Source organism: Cylas formicarius, unplaced genomic scaffold (genome assembly GCF_029955315.1).
Source record: "Cylas formicarius isolate icCylForm1 unplaced genomic scaffold, icCylForm1.1 PGA_scaffold_4__25_contigs__length_36172078, whole genome shotgun sequence".
Lineage (NCBI taxonomy): Eukaryota > Metazoa > Arthropoda > Insecta > Coleoptera > Brentidae > Cylas > Cylas formicarius.
In genome coordinates this window covers 14061377-14082020 of record NW_026844334.1, presented here as the reverse complement: position 1 = coordinate 14082020, position 20644 = coordinate 14061377, and the positions used below count along the sequence as shown (strand labels likewise).

Below are 20644 nucleotides of genomic sequence, written 5' to 3'. Positions count from 1 at the left end.
TCCAAGTAAATAATTGGCCTTTGTTCTCTGTAAATCCTAATTTTTTCGAGATATTCCAGTCGCCATTTCCGTATTCTAAAAGATTCCATTAAAACTTGCCTTTTGTCATGTTTTTAAATTTAGACCCATGTGTCCATAAGGTAGTTCTGCCACATTTAACACTGGTTTTATCTTTTTCAGGCCTCCTAATTAAGATAACTAATGTAGGCACGCTTTGTTCCTCATATAACTGGTAAATTTTACGCCGGATTATATCTTGATCACTTTCATCTATACTCGAGAAAATGTCAGCATCGCTTCTTTTTTTTCCTCGCTGAAATGGAATTATTCACAATTTTCCATACAGTTGATGTTGGAATTTTCATCAATGTGGTCATTTCTTCTAAAGATGCTTGCTCGCTGGCAGCATGTTCAACGAGAGTCAAATAAACATTGTTTATAACTTCCTTAGTCGCAATAGAATAGTGTTTTCTACATTTGGGTGGGAGCATCTCCTGAGATACACTAGACTCGCACATATTTTGCATAATTCGCACACGATTCAACAAACGCTCTATTACACACGAAATAAGAATGATTACTAATAAACTTAAACTAAGTAGTATACCAAATCAAAGAATATTAAACAGAGGTAGGTATAAAATTATTTTTTATTACGGACCACAATTTTACCTGAATTTAAATTCCCAAACTTTAGGTAATAATCTTGTTGCATTGCGACCGCCCTTGGACAGACCACACCTCTATTGTTTATTATTTATACAGCAGATATGTCGAATTAATTTGGTGAGTTCGACAGTCATAGGTATGCCGATGACACACAAACAGATTTCTTTTGGTCTGACAGTGAATCGGTCTTTAAATACTCACGTATCCAAAATTAAAAAGAAAATTAATAGCTCTGTCTCATATATATCTCTTAGTTTGCTTAATCAAAATCCTTAGATTATTCAAGCAACTCTTTGCGCCTTTAAATTAAATTTTAAAAAATATATTTTATGAAAAAATACCCAGATAATTAAACCTTCGCCGAGCTTAAAATAACGGCAGTTTCATTTATTTATTTTATCATTTAAAAGTTCCAAACAAATAGGTCTCAATATAGTGATATCAAACTTAAGTCATTCAACTTTGAGTAATGACTTTATCAGTAACACATTGATATAATAGTACAGGTTATAATATCTATGGTTCTTGTTTTTTTTAAACACAAATAAAATGCACACACGCTGCAAGCGTATTGAATTTCGAATTCACTCGAAATGTGTTCAACAGATTTTGCTGCGCGGATCAAAATTTAATGGTTACTGCATTGTTTTCGTAGAGTAGGAACAAATGGTTAAATGTATGATGTAATAATTGTTTGAGATGAGATGTGATCAGATTTTGAGACTTAATCTCAGAAAGTTCAGATTCCTTATTTTCTAAGTAGCAACCTGCTTGCAGTAATTTTTTATATAAATCCAAGAGTATGAGAGCTGTATTAAATAGGTTGTTTCCGTTTAATAATCTTGTGTGGTGTTTTCACAGATAAATGGGTTTGGTCTAAGGATGCAATAAAAAGGGATGCTACCTACACTAGCAAATTTACGTTACTCTGTAGATGTTGGTTTCTTTTCTTTCCACAATTTATTCCATCGAATAAGCCATTAGCATTTATTGTGAAAACGCTATAAATGAGAGTTTAACAGAAATATTAAAAATACCAGCAAAACTGCAAAAACAATTCATTTGCGTCCAATAAGTTGCATTATTTTATTTTTCTTCATTTGTGCAGCCTTCTAACATTTTTTGGATAAACACAACTTAATGTTGCGGGCTAATACAATGGTACCGAAAATTTAGAAGTTGGCTTTAAGAAAATATACTTTTATTGTTCTTTTATTCTTTTATTGCAATTTCATCGAAATTACTCTCAAAACAAAAGGGTCAACACCATAACTAAAAAAGCAAATATTTGGTTCCAGTTTATTAAATCAAAAAGATGGCGGAACTAATTGAAAAATGTTAAAAAATACTTTCTAAAACGCCACAGAAAATTACGTTGTAATTATTAACACGACATTTCCGCTTTAATTGCGAAGTTCTATGCTTTACGATTGAATTCGTGTATCTAATCTATAATATTTGTTCCTGGTGTACCAATAGCTATTGAATCGTGACGACAATATTTGGATTTTCACGATTCCATTGAAACATTGATAACCTGTAAAATATGTGTACAAACACCAGCAGTGGTTTTTTGGGTACGCCGTTGCTTCTTTTGCCAAAATTAATATTTTCCCATTTTTCGGAATTGAATGAATTGCGGCAGTGATAATCAACGTTATTAGCAGTGAAACCGGCTACTGAAATTGCACGTTACAACGGTTCAATACGAGCCCTAACATTCTTGGGTACTAAAACCTTCCGTAACAAACCATATGGTTTCCAATCACAGCCGAGACGAGGGCCTTAATGGGCCATTACATAAACACAATGTAAGTAGTATGTAACTTATGTAAGATAATTAAATAAATCATCTCTGGTAAGGGCCCTTGAGCGCCTATGGGCTCGCGTACGAGTGATTTATGTCGGGTGCTTCTTTTGCGAATTAAAAACAATGGGCAGTCGTTAATAACGCGAATATAAATCAAACAATTGTTTTTGCGTTAGCGGAATTGTTAGAATTCCGGAGAAAATATTTATATTTGTTTTACTGTTAAGCGAAGAATTATCGTCAACTTTATTCGTCATTGATGACCATTTCAATCAGCCTATAAAAGACAATTCCGAAGAAAATTAATACTTTTATATTGTTTTTTTTGCTTAACAAAATTTACAACACAACCTATAGTCTTGGTAAATTGTTTTGTCCTAGCACAAGTATTTCTTGGAAGTGTTATAGAACCACTTTGAACTCTGTGGTAATTATTATGCTTTAAAATTCAGTTGGTTTTGGATAAGATATCATTATGATGATAATCATTACATTTTCCCAAGAATTAATTATTCCTTAATTAAATTATTTTGCGAAAATATAATATAATATATATCTATGTTTTTGAAGTGACGTGTAAGCGGCTGACAAATTTTATAGGTTATACATTTAAAGTTACGGTTTAGTTTCATGTTTTACTATTTCGTTACTTTGAGAAGAATTGAATTGCTGTTATTATGAACAGTGCGAATGTAGTAGCTATGATTAACAACTTACAAACTAATCAATTAATGTCCTCAACACAATGGAAACTGATGCTTGAGTTAATAATATTGAATTAACATTTAACAATCAACCATTCACAACAAAGAATGTTAGGGGAGCATGCGATTTATTAATAGATCGATTATTTTTACGATAGCGCTAACGGTCATTGGCAGATATGTCGATTAAAATTTGTCAATTCTTGGTTCATTGTTAGATTTGAGTGCAATTTTTTTTATTTCGTTCTAAATTATTTGTTATTGTTTTTCGTCCTGGTTCTATTTTGCACGGACTTGTTTCAGGGAATTTAAATCGGTTTTGTTGTGTGACCTGACCTCTGCAAAATAAAAAAAGAATACCACACGCGTATAGATTTTTTTGTAGCCGATCTCAATCGCCAGCATGCAAATTTAAAAAGCTTTTAAATGGATCGCCGGAGAGCGAAATGTTTTTTCATAAGTCAGCCGGTTTTTGTGCTATCGAAATCTATTGTTTTTTTAATAGAGCCTCGGCTTTTGTCGGGCGATATGAAATAGATCGAGTTGAATAACCCTACCGGACAATGGTAAATGTGTACTAGTCAAATGTGCCCATCAACGTGTAATTTTCTACTCGAATAGCTCGTGAGTTTCGTGTTCTATATGGCGGACCAAAAAATTATTATTTGTATAAGTTTAATATTTATTTTATTTATTATTATTAATGATTCTTTTCAAGTTTCAAGTTTATTTTTCTTTCATATGGCCGCACGAAATTCAGGAACTTCTTAAACGTTACGTAACATTAAAATGTCGATTATTTTCGATAGTAAATTTCATAAACGATATTTAATCTCTTAGTTAGTTTAGTTAGTAGTTTTACAAAACAACAAATGGTAACTGAGCGAATAATACCACAATCGGATTGAGATTAAACAAATAATTCAAGTATGGAATTTGGACATATTAACTTAATAGAATGGTTTATCGTACAAAAATTGTTTCATTATTCATCAAATAATTAAAATCAATGTTTATCCTGAGAACAAATAATAGTATATTATTGAACAAGTGTGGTAAACGGCATGAAACACGAATACAATCGATAATTTTTTTCTTTGCATTTTAGCAAAACGACACGGATACATTCATATATTCGTGTTGTTTTGCTAAAATTCACCGAAAGAATAATCGCCTCAGAAAAAGTATAATATGCAACATCCCTTGTAATGGAGCTTTCAATTTTTGCACACTTTTGCCTAAATATTTTTATTATACATTTTTTCTTTTTTTTTATATTTTATTAGAATATTTATTATGAATAAACCAAACTAACCACAACTATTAATTATCTAATTAAAATGAGTAAAAATTGAAAATTTTTCTGCTTGATACGGAAAAATTTTGGTATAACCACACCACAAAACCATACAAAAGAGTGGTGGGAGGAGTAGTTTTTTTAATAAAAAAATGCTAATACGAACTTTAACCAATAATCAACTGAATTGTGCTTCTGAAGTAGATAGTGGATGACGAATACTCGCGAGTTCCGTACGTGGGTCAAAGTTCAGTTCGCCGTTAAATCCAACGCAAAAGGCAAAGCTTTGGTGTTATTTAACGGAAAAAACAAACGCAAACGTGACGGTAGGTGTGCCGCCCTGTACAATACGATACCTAGCGTAAAGATGGCCGTAATTAAAATACATTGTTTTCTCTTTTCATAGAGGCATAATTAAGTTTATAGCTCGCTACGAGTCGTCCGGTAGTTATTAAAAAATTCCGGGCGGACGCTGTAATGTATTTCAGTAATAAAGAACGGCCACGCATATGCAATCAAAGTGAAAAAGCTGCTCGGCATTCAACCGCTTTGAGGAATAGATTGGTTTGAAGACAATACGCTCAATATTGCCTGCAACTCCCATCGGAAGGACTACTTTTGGATAATTTGTTTTTCCTAAGACTGGAAGAATATTGCACGTTTGCATGGCGAGAAAAAAGCTAATGTTTTGTATGGTTAGCATCGTGAAATACTAGAAAATGCCTAAGAAAAACAAATGTTCTTAATGCAATGAGAACATTAGAATGTTAAACGTTCAGCATCCATTCAATTTAAATAAGCTTTATGCAGTTTCTTTATTTACTGGCTATGTTTCTTATTTCTTTTTTTTTTGAAGAATTGGAAAAAGTTATTCTATCGCTGTCTTCAGGGGAGCGACAAAGCACGCGTTTCTAGGGTTAGTCTCTAAATTTAGTTTTCTAGCAGGGCTGAATCTGATGGGGGAGTTAATAATTTGGAGTGTGCCACACACAATAAATCCAAAATCTTAAATTCTAATAAATTAATTAATTCTAACAAAAAAATGTCTATGTGAGAAAATCGTTTTACTTTTTTTTTTTTTTCACAGAGGGTAGCTACAATGAAAATAATTTTGAATTTGTGGGAGTCCAGTGAGTCAACTTTATGCTTACTTATTCTTGTGTTGTGTAAGTCAATTTCTTTGTTTTGCTGTTTAATATTCTGTTCTCTATTTTTCTTTCGAAAAATTAGGAAACGCTATTCCCCACAATTACTATTTGGTCTCGACAATATGTATACAATGGCGAAAAAAGAAATCACTGTGTGTATTAGGGTATTATGATAATATGAAACTTGACTCTATTAATTGAAGGAAAGGGAAACGCATAGACACATATCCATATTTGGAAAAGTTTGTTATTGATTGATGTCTATATGAACCTTTTCAACGTTTAAAACTAACGAAAATATTTTGTCGAATTTTGATCAAGTTGATCATTTGAATCATTTCAACATTTCGGGTTACTTTCGGCACTACACAAAATTATAAAGTCTCCTATTACAAATATTAACAAAAATGCTTTGTAACACTACAATTAACTGCGATGACCTGACAATGCTCTATAAATTTTAATAATAAAATAGTAGAGTTAAACTTAGAATCCATAGCATAAAAATTGTTCCCACCTTTTTGCTTCCTAAAGCACTAGTTACAATGTAAGTAATAAAAGACATACAAAAATGGGGAATTAAATGTATATTATGAAACAAGTTTGATAAACGCTACTTTAGGCACCATTTTAATTTGGCACTAGCGGATCTAGTAAACTATAGATGGTAAACTTCTAAAAACTGGTTGTTGCATACTATACTTTTTCTAATTTTGCAAAACAGCACAAATGCATTTACTGGGTGACGTGTGAACTGACTATTAGAAATGGCAGACTTCAAAATGTCATCTGTGGCTAAGATCTGCGGAAAACAATCGAAACCTGTCCACAAACTATCTGAAATATCCGAAGTGACTCACCAATAATGGTTATCTCAGCTTATGCCTAAAAGTTAAGTAATAGAAACCAAAATGTCAGATGTCAGACTTTATTTCTTCAACGGAGCATGCATTTTTTGTACTGACGTAGAAAAAAAATGTCTGGAAAAATTTAAAATTAAAATATAAAAAGGACGAAATTATTTTTTTTTGAAAATGAATAGAAGATTCCGTATTAATTATATTTGTTACCTTATGTGGAAATCTTGCGCATATGTATCAGTGTGCCCATCAATGTGTACTTTTCTACTCGAATACCTTGTGAGCCTGTGGAACTTTAAATTCAGGAGCTAAAATTTAAGTGTCAAATATTGCAATATTGCAAAAACACAAAAAATTGCAAGACGTTGTCTTTAAATAACGGCGCATGCGCATCTGCATAAATCCTTTTATGTGTATTAAATCCGGAAGATATTTTGAGAATTCCTGCATTAATTTACGTACTCGTACTTCCAACGTAAAGTAGCGAACGTTTTACAGTGACGCACAGACCGTTTTGTAGTTAATTGGAATAATTAAGATACCGCTAAACGCCTCGCGTCAGCTTAAAATTTACTTCACGCCAACTGTCAAACTAACGCGTCTTCACAAATCGTCGAGATAAATCTCGCGATTTTTAAAAACTCCGCGTTGTCACGTAACGAGAGACGACGACGTCCTGTAGCGCGGCCAAGGTTCGGTTCCTGCTCGACCATTAAAATTTCCCGCTAGATCAACTTCCAGATGAAGACATTTCGCATTTTATTATTGTATAGCGGTACCGCGTCGGTGAGATCACATCTAAATTTAACAACATTCCGCGTAAAACGTTGACAACAATATGAAGTCGTTGTCATTCGCGTTGCGTAGGCCCCGATGAATATTTTGAACGCCGCTATAAGCAAATAGCCTTAGCGATTGGCGCGCGTTAAGTCTGTAAATAATTCGCGCAATAAACGGTAACGATAAATTTTTGAACAATGATTTTTGAGCGCGCTTCGCTATTGCTCGTACGGATCGCAATTCATCATAGAAGTAATTTCATATCTCGGGGTTTACAGATACGACGACGTCTCTTGCTCGTAAATTGAATTGATTTTTTTATCGACTAGCCCGCGCGACGTTGCCGAAGTTAACCGATCAAGGTGAAGCCGGTACATTCGTTCGTAGACCTCGCGGACATTGTCACTAAGCAATGTGACAGGTTTCTGAAACTGTTTTTTTTTTTAGTGGTCATAAACAGAATATCAAAAGTATAATATGGGAAACATTAACTCGTTATGTTGATAAATAATATACAAATACATAAATATAATGAAAAACTATTTGCATGAATCAACGGGTAAAATATGTCATTTCATTGTTTTGATTCATTTGATTTGACAATCTGAAAAATATTATAAATAGTTGTAATTTTTTTTTTCTACTCTTTAATCTAAAATACCTAATTATGCACTGACCAGGCGTGCACAAAGTACATTTCAGCAGTTTTTAAAGACTATCTTGGCATTTCTTAGTTGCGGTGGTCATGTCACACACCTCTCAGTGTATGGTCGTAGACAGATACAATTATTGAAGAAATGAAGAGAAAGAGTTTGGTAAAGAACAAATAAAATACAAAAAAAGAAGAATCATCAACAGCAGACGATAATATTTCGGATGAGACCAAATACTAGAAGCAATGAAAATATTTACAAAATGTGCTACTTGTCCAGCAAACTATTGAAAAAAGACGGTTTTCGTAATACAATACATTGCCATTGACCAACAACATGAGGGTTGGTCAAGATGGTTATCATATAAAAAAATATTTCGAGTTCAATTATCCCTGTTATTTTTAAGCTATTTAAAAAAAGGTGACCAACTCCCGAGGACCTTACGCTACTTGCTCGTCGAAAGACTAAGAAGAACAATACCGATTCTAGATCTATGGCAGAATCACAACATTGCTAAAAATTATAACTAATGCCTCAGGAAAAAAAATCCGATTATGCGTATTTTAGCTTATTTTAATTCGAACGAAATATTTGGCGTGGCGTCCAACAACAGAATAACCTCAATTTCTTTCGTACAGAAGCAAATGATCTTACGCGCATGTCCCTAAATTTTACGCACTAATCCGCTATGTACGCGTGGAAAGCGAACTGGCAACAGTGTAGAAGACTGTCGTACACACATAATCGCCGCGAAACAGCCTTGGAGGTTTGAAATTATAATGCAATCTCGCCACACGGTGATCGATAATCGAAGAAGTAAAAGCAAGGTTTAAAGGCCAAATAAGCAGACATTAAAAAATTGAAAAATGCGACGTCGATATTGACCCATGCAATATCGAACGGGGATTGGGTTAATTTGATACAGACCGGCGTATTTTATTGAGCCTCGGATTTATATGTTTAATGCGAGAAATCCTTTCGGTCCAACCTTTTCGATTTTCATTTGTTTCACGATGTAAATTTGTAAAAAGTATATTACTGAGAGCAAGTGACTATGCAATTCTACACTATCGTTCTAGTTATTTTGTCGAATTGATAACCTTCGAGCCCAAGGTTCTTTTTTTTCAATTGCTGCAAAATGGAAACTGCGATAACTGTATTTGTTGTAATTCTTTAATGCTAATACTTATTGATTCAAATTACTTAGTACTTTCATTTTATTTTTCTACTCCCTTCCGGCGTGTTATTTACCACGTCAGTTTCGTTTCCCAAGAATCCAAGCTACTTCGGACCTTTCCGGGATTGAATCGCAAGGGTTTGGGAGCAATCGGATGTTTTCGGAGATATTACCGTGCCGCTTGAATTTTGACTTTTGTCAATTCTTAAACTCATGTCAGTGAATGTATTCGTTTTGTTTTTCAAAAATGTACTCAAAAACTAACGGTTGTAGAAAAAAGAAATAGTATGCAACAGGTTTGGCAAATTTTTAAGTCACTCGTTTATTAAACACTCGCTCCGCTGCTCTCCGCTGTATCCCGCTTGTGACTCGAATGCCGTTTTCAACACTTCTTGCATAATATACTGTTTTAATCGGCAATTTTTAACAAATAGGCTGTTAATTAGTAGTGATTTTTTTTGGATCTGTTTTCTTTATTGTAATTAAGATTGAACTAGAATTTTTTATGAACTCATTTTTATCTGTCTAAATTGTGTAAAGAATCAAGTCAAGAATAACAATTTATTAAACAAAAAAAAACATAAATCTAATGAAATAGTTGTGAAATACAAAAGCACCAATGAGTAATCGGTTCGTAATTTCCTACAACTATGACAATGAGTTTTCCAGGAGTTCCTGACAAAGTAAAGCTTCATTTTAAATATTTAAATTACTTGCATACATTACATTCTTATTCAGCAAGAGTTTGGAAGTTTAAGTATTTTAAGTTTAACCTTAAATAAAGATATTTGAGAAACTTCAAACAAAATTAAAATTAAAATTGTTTTTACTCTATACTAACTAATGTATTCAATTTAATTGAACAAAATAGAAAATGCCGTCAGAATGAGTTTAATAATATTTTTTTAAAATGATTGGAATAATATAAATTAATAAATACAATTGGGCACGATATTTTGAATTAATAGTATATTAAGTAATATCTGTACTATACTTTTTCTACTTACGTTAGTTTTTGAGTACATTTTTGTAAAACTGCATTATTAGATTAACTGAGTGACGTATGGTGTGACTATCAGAACTGTCAAACGTCAAAACATCTTTACAAATCAACCCGTGACCTCAGTGCATAATTGATTATTTTCAAGTAGAGAGTAGAAAAAATATTTATAAACATAAATTTTGGATTTTCAGCAGTTATGGGTGATGTTGAGTGAAGTCTAAATCGGTATCGCGTATAGTTATAGATTCATTTTGGTATAAATTGGAAAGTAATATAATAAATCATCAAAGCGTAGTTCCGACACGTGAGTAACAGAATCGCGTTTGTCTTACTTGACTTCCTTAATTTTTTTCATTCTAGGATTACCACTTGAACGATCTTGCGTTTCGCGCCATTTAGCGCGGCAAAAAAGAAATTATCGAAGATAATACCGTCGGTGGAGATTTACACAAAGTTCTAGTTCGATAAGTTCGTTTTACAAAAAGAAGCGAATGCGCGTTCGAATAGAACCGATATTTTCAATAGTTTGTCCTTGTTGGTATTCCTCGAGGTCTGTCGTGGGCGATTCGATGAAATTTTGTCGGTGTGCTTGAAGCTTGATCCCGCGATCAAATATTTTTCAAAATTTTATCCGCAGCGTCTGTAAGGATATCTTTGAAAGGGAAATGGGAATTGTAAGTTATTGTAGAACTTTTCGAGAAGTTTCTAAGAATTTCGAAAAGTTTTGGGGGATTTCGAAGATGCCATCGGCAGCAATTTCAAATTACGTTTTAAAAAAAAATTATAGTCCGAGAAAGGTGTCATAAATGTTCCAAAAAGATATTTTTTCCGATCCATCTTTGGCATACAATCTCGGATGTCAGGTACTGAAACAAATAAAACAAAGGAATATCCAAAATTTATAAAAAATTGCGAGGAACTTCAAGGAAAAAGGTAATTTCATTGTACAGAATTTTTGATCTACCCCTCGATGTGTCTCAAATATATTTATATGAAACTTTCTGCATAAAAAAATAGTTCGCTGTTAAACTTTATCGTTAGCCACGAAAAGACTGGTCCGCCGTGTAAAAAGCAACAGGAACGAGAGCATCAGGAGAAGCCAAGACCCCCATCACAAGTACAAATTCTCTTACGGCACGCCTCGCCTCTTACACAACTTCTCCACGATATAGCTGACCTGGAAACGTAGCGACCATAAACAAAATGCATCTAACAGTACCTCGTACCGTGCAATTTGTTTACTCGTTCTGTTTTACACCTACAAACGGAAGAAAAACGACACGCGGGCAGTGAAGAGTTCCCGACTCGTTTTTCCCGTTTCCGCGTGACATTTTGATTATTAGGCGAGTTATGGCAGCCGAGTATGCCGCCGGCTAATGGCGTCATTATTCTAATAGTCCGAAAGTACTGGAAGGCGTTAAGCGCCTTAAAGTGCGCAGTGGAACGAACTGGACAGAGTCGAAATGAGTATCGGCGGTGCGGTTACCGCAAAGAAAAAACTAATCAAAAAGGGAGTTGTAGATTCTTTTGCAAATATAGGAACCGTATTCGTCAGCTTCACCGTGAACCTTATTAATTTTCTAAAGTTATGTAGCAGGAAATTCGCACGAGCTCAGTTATCTTCAAATTATAGAGAAAAATTCTTGAAATTGAGGTGACTTTCAGTTGATGAAAATCCAGTTAACTCAATTAAATTAGAACAAAAAAATGTTCAGATTTTTACAGTTATTTAATGATTTATGACAGCTGTTGCGGCAACACTGTACTTTTTTCAAATACTTATTCCCTAAAGGTGTTGCCGAAACAGATATTTTTTGTCCTAATTTAGTTGTAAGAAAACTTCTTCCTAATTTATCACTATTTTAGTTTTAATAAAAATAAATAAAAAATGTTTTATAAACCGTACCACAACTGAAAAATAAATAATAATGATTCATGTTTTCCTTTGCCTGTATATTTATTTTGTACTCACAATGAAGCCACAATATTTATTTATTTATTTATCAACGAGACAACCGCCCAATATAAAATAAGATTCACATAACAAAATAAAATAAAAATAAAACAGAATGAAACAGATAAATAAATAAAGATCCAACCCTAGTATGATAACCATTGGTTTTCCAAAATATTAATCTTAATATAGGAACACAGGTACATGAGAATTTGAGTGCAGTAGTTTATAAAAAATGGTGAGATCCCTATGCATACGACGAATCTGGAAAGTTGTAGCCTATGCTGCACTCTTTGTAAGGCCTGTATGTGGACTCGGGAACAATAGTCCAGGTGTGGACGCACGGGGAAGCTGAACAGTAATCTGAGAGGGAATACTCTGGAAGTCCGCTTAATAAAGCCCAAACACTCCAAGATCCCTTATCCCTTATAAGCATAATGTATGGCGTTTCTGCTCCAGTTAAAGTTCATTAGCTGGCATTTATTAATATTTAGTTCCATTCCATAACGATAACGATAGGCGATCGAAATCGAATTGGAGTTTTATACAGTCATCAGCATTCTGGACTCTCATATGATTGGGAAAACAATATTAAATAGTGACAATAAATCATTGTGTTCTGCACATTCAACTTTCTAAATCTTCTTTCTATTATTCTAGCTGGTACAGAAAAAGACGGACATACATATGCACTCAGCTTAAGTTGTTCGTATTTGGAAAGTCTAGGTTTCACTACATCAGGTTTCAGCTTAAATGATTGCCACCGTCTTTTTTTTTTTCGTATATTGGATAGATATAGATTAGATAGATATTATGAAGCAACTATGAAAAAAATTCGGAGAAGGTTCATTCAACATGCGCAGGCGCAAGATTTAAGATAATGCTTTTAACGAATGATCTTGGACCATTTAACAACCAAAATGGCCACTGCCAGATCGAGTTAAGTGTGCGGAGATCGCTGTTTAAATAAGAAATGTGCAGGGTAGTGGGTAAAATATGCTCCGAAAATCATTCCTATCTCTATGAACATATCAATGCCGCTTGCTATATGATCCGTTGTAAACTTCCAGGCGTAATCAGAAGTTCACAAACAAATTATATTTTAGTTATATTTAAGAAAATTTCAATTTTACGAATAAGTTCATTTGGTATTTAACAATAGCAATAGACAAGTAAGATGAGAACATTTAACGGCAAAATAAATAAATTTTGTGACTCTCTTTTTATTATATCTGGGTCTCGATGGTCTGCTGGCAAGGCAATTTCCAAATATAATTGAAAAAATTGAACTCTCTATTAACACTATAACATCAATAGATGGAAACTTTACTCATGCATTGATAAGGTATACTTTTTTACGTGCATTTGTTGTTCTCTCATATTGCGTGTTTATACACATTTATCAATATTTTTAGCGATGTGACTATTTTATATTTCTCAATTTTTTGTCCTCTCCGGAAACACTCAATCGACCATCTACAGAGCAGCGACGACCCAATTCCCGTTGTTTTTGAGTTACAGTTGTTCAGTGCCGGCAATTATCGAATTAAATGCTTTTGTAAAGCAACAGTACTTACTTTCTGGCTCTACAATTAGTCGCCGAACGGAATATTTTCGCCGAGACCAGGAAGAAGTTACCTCCGCCTTTCTTGACCAGTCCGTCTCTGCTAATGTATGGATTTAAAGAATGGGTTTCCGGATGAAGGCATATTATTTTGTTCGAACGAAAGGTGCGAAAACGACCAGGAAGTAACGATGCGGTGTCAAGACTTTGATGCCAACATTTGCGAAAATGTTTATGTTTACCGGCATAAATGAGTTAGAAAAAAAGAGGCTTTGTGTGAAAATTAGTAACCGCTATTATAGACTTTATTTTTTTGTTTTATAATTTTTCTCTTTAAAGATTTGATGTTTGCTCAACTTTTAGTACTAACAAGAAAATAATTCTTAGTAAATCTGTGGTCTTCATTCCACATACGGTTAAACTCTAGTTTCGTATCATTTATCTGGAATTTTCTAAGAGAAAGAATAATGTTTCCCATAATGCGTAGAACAACTTTGTGGATAAAAATAATCTGGCAATATTCACTCAAACCTAATGCACTCGGTTTTATGACAAATTTCCCCACATTTAGGGAAAAATTCCACTTGTCAACATGACACTTGTAATAGGTAATTTAAATGTTTCCCAGCTTTCGGGAAATATCAATCCCTATTGGTGAGATTTGGTATTAATAATTTGAGTCGTTAGAATTGGCGCAACTTTGGCATCGCTTGGAAGTAGCGTCCAAAATATTTGTTTCAGATATAATCGAAGTAACGAAGAGGTGGACACGTCGCAAATGCATGAACCATGAGAGACCGATATTTCTTTAAATCTGGAGAAAACTTGAGTCACATCGGAATTTAAACGACACAAATGCGACATATTTCTCCCTATGCGAGTGTGCAATAATCTTAGGGTGCACGAGGTATGCATAGGATTTTTTTTTAAATTTCAGAAATATCTAAAATGTAACCAAGGTAACCTAGGAGAGCGCAAAACCTCTTCTGAAAGTGTATGAAATATCATTTAATTTCCATGTCAATCATTTAATAGTGACAATAATAATAATCGACTTTAATCATCCAAAAATTGGTAGAAATAGTTTTCAAATTATTACATCCATTTATTTATTTAACATGATGGCTTTTGCATCTAAATCGAAGGTGTTTCAATTTGAAATCTAATAATAATATATAATCGTGAATCGCGAAAATTATTAAAAGTTAATTCTGAAAAATCCTCTATTTATCTTACTGCTGACTGCTTAATTTTTTAGCTGCTTTGCTGTTATTAAAATGTTTCTAATTGTTTAGTGTTACTGCCTGCTGATATTCTTCGGATTTAAACTGCTTAACATCTGTACACAAGTGATAATAACCCGAAAGGCAGACGGAAAACTTGAAGTATATTAAATAGAAAATAGTTTAGACCCTAGCACAGAACCTTGCGGGAGTTCCTTTTTCAAATGCAAAAATCAGTATTTGCTTCTCTCCTAACTCGAGCGAGTCGCACGTAACCTGAATCGTGCTTGCCTTTTTTTTTCGCGAACTGTCATCCGGTGCAGCTAATCGGATGTATACAGCACGAAGTCTAATATTTTAGCTCCTCAATTCTGCTCTGGTCGTCGGACCGTGTCGTTGTCGAACCTGCGCCGAGAAAGCCGACTTTAATGTGAACCGTTAGAAGATGCGAAGTGTGAAAAAAGGTTACGCCTTTGGAGAAATTCCGCGCCGAAGAAAAATCTCTATCGCAACAAAGATTTGCGCCGCGGCCCACGGACGCTTCGCAGATACTCGATATTAAGAAATTTGCTAGTTTTACGCACCGAATAGTCTAAATTATGAACAACGGCGCTAATAAAAGTAAACGTTCGGGATAATTTATGTGCGAGCCTCATTGTACAGATACATATTTGTAAAACAGCTCTTTCAAGTGCACACTCGCGCATTGGTCACAAGTGGGCTTATAGGAGTTATAAATTTCAACATTAACAACTGGAAAACTGCGGGGTTTTATGCCCTGTCATCGTAAATAGCGGTCTCGAAAGGCCTATCTTCGGCGTATAACAGGTGGTATTTGCATTTCAACAGAATTAACCATTTAAAAGGTTTTAAGCCGAGTCCAACCAGGGTAATTGTTAGAATTTATTAAGGCGTGCGTCCAGTGGATGCCTTGATGGAAACTACAAGTTGCCTCAGGAAATATTTCGGCAATTATCGATATCGCACGTTCGCTTTTACACCACATCTTATGAGCACCGGCGCGTCATCTATATGCATGTTCAATTGGAAAATACCCTAAAACTTTGAAGCCAAGAATTCACAATTAAAGATTCTCATTCTCAAAGTTGCCATTGAAGTTGTATATAATAAATCTCAATACATAAGTGCAAAGTGCTAATGATCGGTATACACCCATTATTTTACGCGCTAACGCGTAGAAAGGATTACGTCAAGAAGTGAGTGACACATTTCACTTATGGCTTGACCAAATATTTTCGAAAAAATATAACCTGGTATGTTTTTTGCGTGTGGATTGATGTAGATCATACACATTACCGAAAATGTTATCACCTCGAATTTTGTCTATTTTCATCGTCTAGGTATAGTGTGTCTCAAAATGTATCCATCTTGACATTTGACAGACCCTCCCGCAAAGTGTAATTACGACCTTCATACCTATTGTTAGTGAATAAACGAAACAACGAATAATTTATACATAGGTAAGGGACAAGACAGGGGCTTGTCAGGTAAACGTCGACCACATGTCGATCACTAATTTTTCCGTTATGTCTCGTCGACATGACTTGTCATTAGACGCAAAATAAATTGTGAAAAATGTGTACGAAGGCTTAATAAGTAGAGGAATCATTAAACAAGAATAAAGGATATTGTTAACAGTGAACTATCGAATGAATGATTTTCAATAATAATAATAGGTTTATGATAAGAAGGGAGATATATATTCTCTTTATCAAAGCCAAATTTTTTCTACTTTGAATAAACTTTAAAGAAAACTAGAAGAAGATAAAGCAATATAATTATTTTCCGTACCACCCTCCCTAGAGTTTTTGTAAAATGGGATTTAAATATCGCAAAATAAACAAAAAGCAAATGGCAAGGGAATCGCATTGATTGAGCACATGAAGATTCGGTTGCAGTTTTATTATAAAAATAATATAATATTTAACATTTATATTCTTAAAACACCTTAAAAGTCTGCCCTAGACTGCCGTCAAAAGTTAAGTTGATACACTGTGAGACAGACCATACATATCAGACATAAATACAATTAATTTTGGAATGATATTTTCTAAATTATCTTTCGACCCAAGAAACTGATAACTGATGATTCCTTGTTTGTCGCATACTTTATTAGTTTCCCTTTGTTATGTAGTGTACACTCAGTCGGGAAATTGATGAATTAAATAACAAGTTTCACTTAATACTTACACAAAATATTAAGAAAAAATTAATTTTAGGAAATGTTTGCTCACACGCAGAGTAAGTTTGGCTTACAAAAATTTCTTCTTTCAAAAAAGCAGACTTTCTAGATGCCACTTGCTGAAATCTGAAGAACCTGAGAACTAATATCGTGAAGCGTGAAGTGTGAAGCGTTATTTATAGTATAGTATAGTATGTATAGTACTAAAAAGGCAAATTTTAAGAGATCTCCGCATCACCTTGTGGATCATAAGTCGTGTCTATCGTAATGTCCAAGAGAGATAGTATCACACTTAAAATTGTGCGTGATTTGTTTGCAGGAATTCAAGAAACTGTTTCCGAAGGAGTTCGTTACATAATTCTAAATTCTTTCTTCGCCGCATGTCAACGTAAACTAGTCGGACATAAGTGCTAATGGGCAACGCACCTGAAAGAGGATCTAATTGTTGAACAAAGGATTACTACACAAGGAAATGGGTCTTCACACAATACTCGCCGACCCGGTCGCCTTCTGACGAACAAGTTATTCTTATTTGCCATCGTTATTTTATGGTTTGTTGAGTCTACTAATATTGGTTCATGCTAGAGTGACGATTTGCTATTAGGTCTAACCTTTGAGAAAATACCTCCGCAGCTAAAACATTTATTTAATCGATCACAAGTAGGATGGAAATGACAAGAAAATTATTTCATTTTCTCAGAAACATTCGCGGCATTGTATAATAAGTAACAAAAAATAAATGAAACCTAAATGACGGGATTGCCATATTCATTTCGTGCTAATGGAATATTTAACTGCCAAATGTATCTGAAAGCTATCAAAAATAAAGGATTTTGCGTTAACCGTTCACTAGAAAATTGCCTTTTCGATCTTCTTTAAGCGTTGCATCCGAAGAGCGTGTACGGGTAATCTGATTCAGTCGGATTAACCTTTAGCCTTTGAAACTTTTGATTAATTGTTCTTTAAGGGTTTGGTTACGAAAGAACGTAGAAGTAGAACAAGGAAGTGTTCGGAGCAAAATAGAAGGGACGGAAATAGTGACCTCCGCAGGTAGAATATTAAAACCTATTTCTGGGTTGGGGTTCTTTTTTATTGCAGTTTTATTTCTAATATTTCTAATAAATAAGTATACAGGGTGTTAGATAAAATAAAACTTGATACGTTACTTAATTAATCACTACGGTAAGCTATTTTGAGAATCATAATCGGCTTTGCATTTTTTGGTAAAACTCATAATGTGTTGTCAAAATAAATAAAAAATTAAATAGCTTAATAGCGACTTGAACTTGTGATGTTAAGGTTAATTTTAAATTCAAAAAACAGTTTGGAGGAATTGGCAAGAGATTATATTTTCAAAAATCAGTGACGTGCGGTTTTTCGCTAAAAAAGGGACCTGTCGGCACGAATCCAGCTGATGCAAGTAAAGCGCTTTAATCTAAATCTAGCATTCAGTGCAAAATATTAACTCGCTTTCGGTAGATTAAAACGATAGAAAATTTGAAACACGCACATGACGACAAAGCATTTTTCGAAACATGTTTATATAATTTTTTTCATATTTTTATATATGGAGTTTGCTTTTATATTTTATTCCAAACATGAAACAATTTCAATTTATTTAAAAATCGGTCAAATGTTTTTAATTATCCAATAAGCAATTTTTTTATTCATGATTCAAATTTTTTATCCAATTAATGATTTTCATACTCCCCCACCCCATCAAACGCGTATGAAAAGTGCGGTAGATCTTATATCATTAAAATAAGAACAATATTTTCCAATTCTATTGTTTTAAGAATTTGCGATAAATTTCGCACACCATGCAAAGGAATATTATAATAACGTCCGTGATAAATGAGTTTTCGCTTATGTGTGCCATCGACCGCCATTTATGGGATAATTATTATCTAATAGCCTAAACAAATCAATAGCGAAACGGGGCTCCGTGCAACAAGTCTCTTAATTTATCATTACCTTTCACCTATTCATTACTTACACATTCCACGACCTTTTCAATGAATTGATGTACAATGTTTAATCCGCGATGAAGTTTTTCCATACGTAGGATTTCGCATAGTGTTTTTCTTTCGCCTCCTTACGAAAACATTAAAAGTAGCGCTATTAAGTATAATATTTTTTAATAATGACCGCTCACTTAACAATAAATTAACATTTCAAATAAGTGACAGGCTGGTTGGTTCGGAAAATGACTCTATTCGGCGAAATTACTAAAATTGACCGTGACTAATACTTGAATAGCAGGTTTGAGGTTGGCTTGGGAACGTGACACATTTGTTTAAACGTCCTGTTTACGTATTTTTATGCCCCTCCTAGGAATGCGATGTCGTGTTCGAACGGAGTTTGTCATAAATACTTCTATAAATGTTATCCGTAAAAATTAGTACCCACCCAAAATTCAATCAGAATTCATTGTCACGCAATAAGGTGCCGATTCAAACCGTAGGAATGTCAATCACAATTATTACCACAGCATATGACACATAATCAGTGGCGTCAAAAAGTGGAGAATGTATATTAAAAAATTTGCAACAAAATTCATTATCATTATCATTTATTTTTAGCGAAGATACTCCTATTATCCTCAAAGGAAATTGTACCATTTAAAAGCAATTGTGATTAACCTATTACGAGGGCCGGTCAATAAAAATTCCGTGAACATCAATTCTAGCAAAAAATTATTAAAAATAAACAACCGTTCGGTACCCGAAGCGGTACCCACTCACCTATTTTTCAAATATCCACAGATCGGTACCGAGAAAGGAACGCGCACACAATCACATAAAAGGAAACGTACGCCGTTCCGCGAGATGTTGGGTACCAGTAATCTCGGTCGTACCGCAGCCCCGGTACCGCTAAACACTAAACTCTCTCTAACTGCGCGGAGGTGACTTAGAAACACACGGACGCCGCTCGCATCGACTTCTGATCGGTCGGTACCCGCTATGGTACCTCGTGCTGGGGACCAACACCGTGCCGATGGCGTCACAGGTGCTTCCAAGTGGGGTATTCGCGGTGGTACCTTTGGGACGTGGGTGACGAACCGATTTGATATGGATGAGCGAGAACTCTTCCTCGGTACGATGCTAATATTCGCTTGTACCTATCTCGTACAATGGAGACGAAGCAAACCACTATTATTTACATCGCTTTTCGTGATATATTCTATGGTTTTACTTACATAACGCTTGAGATCTTTGATGATACTTTTACATACTTTTAAATTTGGTACCCCACTCTATTGTACCGGATGTTAGTCTTTCTAAGGCAATCACAAATTCTGATTTTGGTTCTCTTTTCTTTCTTTAAAAGACCATTATATGCAAGGCAAGAACAAGAAGAAACCTGTAAAAATCACTACATCAAGCATAGAATTAATGACCTTCTGAAACTTTACTATAGGTAATCCGTCGGTCCTATTCCCTATTCCTCATTTATGCAGAGATCAAAATGTCACTTTTAAAACATCAGCTTCCTTAACTACTGTGACGAGCCACTTCGGATATTTCCGGTGCCTTGGTTAAGAGTTTGGTAGATGTTAACCTCCGATTTTAAATAAATAAAGAAAACTTAACAGCAAA

The 20644-nt window shown here is 34.2% G+C and overlaps 1 protein-coding gene across 2 annotated transcripts in view; it reads right to left on the bottom strand.

Annotated features, from left to right (window-relative positions):
* The window catches only part of LOC132700997 (uncharacterized), a 76667-nt gene extending 56680 nt beyond the window's left edge, over positions 1-19987 (bottom strand). For both annotated transcript variants that reach the window (XM_060668602.1, XM_060668604.1), the window contains exon 1: positions 19790-19987. The gene's annotated coding sequence lies outside the window, so the exon portion shown is untranslated. The remainder of the gene's footprint in view (positions 1-19789) is intronic.
* Positions 19988-20644: the final 657 nt, after the last annotated feature.